The 3,764-nt window shown below is 32.5% G+C and overlaps 1 pseudogene; it reads left to right on the top strand.

The window, feature by feature from the left end:
• Positions 1-3,359: 3,359 nt before the first annotated feature.
• Positions 3,360-3,461, top strand: LOC123243533 (annotated as a pseudogene).
• Positions 3,462-3,764: the final 303 nt, after the last annotated feature.

Below are 3,764 nucleotides of genomic sequence, written 5' to 3'. Positions count from 1 at the left end.
ATTTTATGCATTTAATAACAACTTAGGGGTATGTCTTGGACCCTCTTCTATTCTTCTTCTATACTCTTTATTTCATGATCTCATTAGCTCTTGTGGATTTAAGTATCATTTCTATGTTGAAGATTCTCAAATCTATTTATTGAGTCCCAAACTCTCTGCTGAACTCTAGGATTCTATGACCAACTCTCAAACTGGAAGCCCTATAGACTTCCTAAACTCCATCTGTCCAAAACTGGTCTTGTCATTTCACTCTCAAATCTCCCCAAATTTCCCTATTACTGTCAAAAATTGTGTAGTAATTACTGTCTATCAGATACCATTCTCCAAGTCTCTCTCTCTATTTATCTATCTATTTCTCTCTCCCTCCATCCCTCTCTATCTTACTGTCTTTCATATTAAATCAATCAAGATTGCTAAAGATAGTTTAATTGACTTCCAAAGCTCCCTGAATTGAAAAAGAATTAATTCCTTAGTATTTTTAAGGTAATTTAAATGTTGAAAAATTATGATAGGAAGACTGTATTTGTATAAATAGTATAAAATGGCATAAATGTAGCTATAAAAATTATTTTCTGAATGCATTTGAACTAAGCCTGTATTTCATTAATAATTGTTTAATATATTTTTGTTTGAGTGACAAAAGCCTTGTTTTGTGCTTTAATAAGCCTAGTTCTCCGCCCTTAAAGAAAGAAAGTAAATTCACTTAATCTCAAGTACATAAATATGATATAATTATATTAAATAGACTTTAGGTTGTAAATTCAGACACTGACTGCCTGTCATTAAAAAAACCAAAGTAACAGACTTAGGTCTCAAAGTTGTGTTGTGTCTATATTAGCCAATAAGCTTGGAGATAATCCCTACTCCACTATTTAGATGAGTGATCCTCATAGAATCACAGAATTTCAGAATTGAAAGAGATCTCAGCAGCCCTGTCCAATCTAATCCCCCCAAATATCCCTTCCACAATATATCTACATGCCACATATCTGCCTCAGTGTATTGAGGGCCAGGCCTGGAATGGGAAATACTAATCTTCATGAATTCAAATCTCACCTGAAATAATTACTAGCTGTGTGATCCTGTGTGATATTTAACCCCGTTTGCCTCAGTTTTCTATTCTGCAAAATGAACTAGAAAAGAAAATGGCAAATTACTCCAGTATCTTTTCCAAGAAGATGACAAATGGGGTCACAAGAGTAAGGTATGACTGAAAAGTGTCTGAACAACATCATGTTATACTTGGCAAATGGTCATTTAGTATTTGCTTGCAAACTTCCTGTGAAGGGAAATCCGCTACTTCCCAAGGCAGCCCATTCTACCCTTGAATAATTTTTATAGCAAATCTACATTTGTCATTTTATAATTTCTATCCTGATTTGCTCCTGGTTCTGCCTTTTGAGAAATAGAGGAACCAATATAATAATGGAAAAGATAATAAATCCCACTTAAGAAGCATTTAAAACTCATAGAACATTTTCTTCACAGCAATACTTTGGTATATTCAGTACAAATGAGAAAACGGAAGCTCAGAGAAGTAAAGAAATCTGTCTATTGTCATATAACCAATGTCACAGCCAGGATTCAAATTGAAGAGTGGGAACAGATCTTAAAGATTAATCAGTTCTTGCTTTATAGTTGAAGAAACTAAGGACAAAATAGGTAAAGTAACAACCAAGGTCACATAGCCATTTAGTGAATTCCTCTTTTCTAGCTTCCTGCTCTTTTTATACTCTATGACACTCTTTCACTATACCATACAACCACATAAAAACAAATTTGGTTCATTAAGTAGATTTCAGTTGTGAGCTAAAGGTTTTTCTCCCATTCTTAGGCTTAGAAGTCATGCTATTACTATAAATCCAGAATCATTAGAAGATAAATTCCCATATTGAGTCTTTCCTCACACAAAATGAATGAGAACAATCCTTCCAGGATGCAGATACGAGGGATGGGTAACTAAAAGACAATGAAACAAAGATTATTTGGAGTAGGGGATAAGTGGAAAAGAGGGATGGGATGTGTGGAGGAGTAGAAGATAGCTCAGTGGTGTGGAACTAAAGAAGACCCAAGCCTATTAAATGTAACAAGTCCTGAACTATAAAGTGTTAATCCCCTAAAATATCAATCTTACTCTAACATACAATGTACCTAGTGAAGTATGTAAATATCTAAATCTAAAAAATGTTTTTAATTGACAGAACTAAAAGAATCAAATAACTTTCCCTATAAATACCATATATTTGAGGAAAGACAGCTATATATTTTTAACTGAAGTCTTGCCCATCAAGATTTCCCCATGGTGAATTTGAATGACTGCTGAGATGAGTTAGTTTAACCCAAGTGAGGAAAAGGAACTGGTGTTGAGGTGGGGAGAGGAACCAGGAGTTACAATGGAAACAATAACAAATATAAAGACATAATCACCAGCAGGTTTTCATATAATTAGAGGCAATGCAAAAAGGGCTGTAGACCAGGTAAAACTACTGCCATAAAAACTTCTCTTTGTTAAATTTAAAAAAAAATTGCAATGTGATTGTCAGGTAACATCAATCACTCTTAGAGTGGACATTAGTTTAATTGATAGCTGCCTAGAAATCAACATAATTGTAGGTACTATAAAAAGCTTCCTTTGTTATTAGCCTTCAGAATGTCTCCCAAGTCTTCTCTGAGTTGAAACCTATGCATTTATATCAAAATTGCAAAAGGTTTTGTTATTTTTGCAATTTACTTTTTACTTTCAACATAATTCTTGCTAGAAATCTATGTTCATATTTCTTTGAAAATAGGGAACACTAGCCAGGATAGTTTTTCATACCTGTAAGTCCACATCCATTCCCAACCTTGAACGTCCTATTTATTTGTTTATACATGCAACTTTACCATTAGGTTCTATATGAACCTGGCATATTATTGACTGTATTAAAAACACATTACCCCAAAAGTTTTTAATAAGTATGTCATCAAATTTCTTTAAAATGCTCACTAAGATTTCTTTCAAGTCTACTCTGAACTAATAGCTATAAAATATATAGTCACATAATTACATTCTCATTGTGCATATACAATAATATAGTAACTAAGGTATAATAATACTTGGATGGTTTTATTCTAAATCATTGCATACAAACTTTTTAATATATCAATCTTTGTAGCTCATCTATCATCACTGATTTTTAACCAAGGGCAAGAGCAATGTAGTTATGACAATAACTGAATTGTTTATGAAACCCCTTTAGGCATTTTGCAGTCCTGATTCATATTGTTTTTCCAAAGAAAAATCCTGCCTTATTCTTTTCATAGGCTTATGAAAATGACTCTTATTCTCTTTTAATATTCACTTTTTAAGTGTTCATTTCATCACTTCTTGGCCTTTTGGCTTAGATCAAGTGTAGTATAAAGTGTTCATTTCAGACACCATGTTCCACCAATCATTTCTGGATTTCATTCCCTCACCTTTATAAATATTTTTTCTCATTTACTCTTACTTACATATTATGATAATGTTGTGTACACATGGAGTTACAGATTCAAATACTTTAGTTATTTTTTTCTTCTGACAATGAGCAGATTATTTGACCTACAAACAACAGAAACACATGAAAGTGAATAATTTAAAAAAAGAAAAAATAATGAAATTGACTATGTCATGTTTAGAGGTTTTGTTTTGAAAGAGGCTTCATTTAAGAGAAAGAAAGGAAGATTGCTCTATTGAAGGATCATCAAGAGATTTTTGAAAAAGAAAAAATAGGATTTTAAAGAAT

Source organism: Gracilinanus agilis, chromosome 3, assembly GCF_016433145.1.
Source record: "Gracilinanus agilis isolate LMUSP501 chromosome 3, AgileGrace, whole genome shotgun sequence".
Lineage (NCBI taxonomy): Eukaryota > Metazoa > Chordata > Mammalia > Didelphimorphia > Didelphidae > Gracilinanus > Gracilinanus agilis.
The sequence above is the reverse complement of the archived record's forward strand: the minus strand, read 5'-3'. Positions and strand labels throughout refer to the sequence as shown.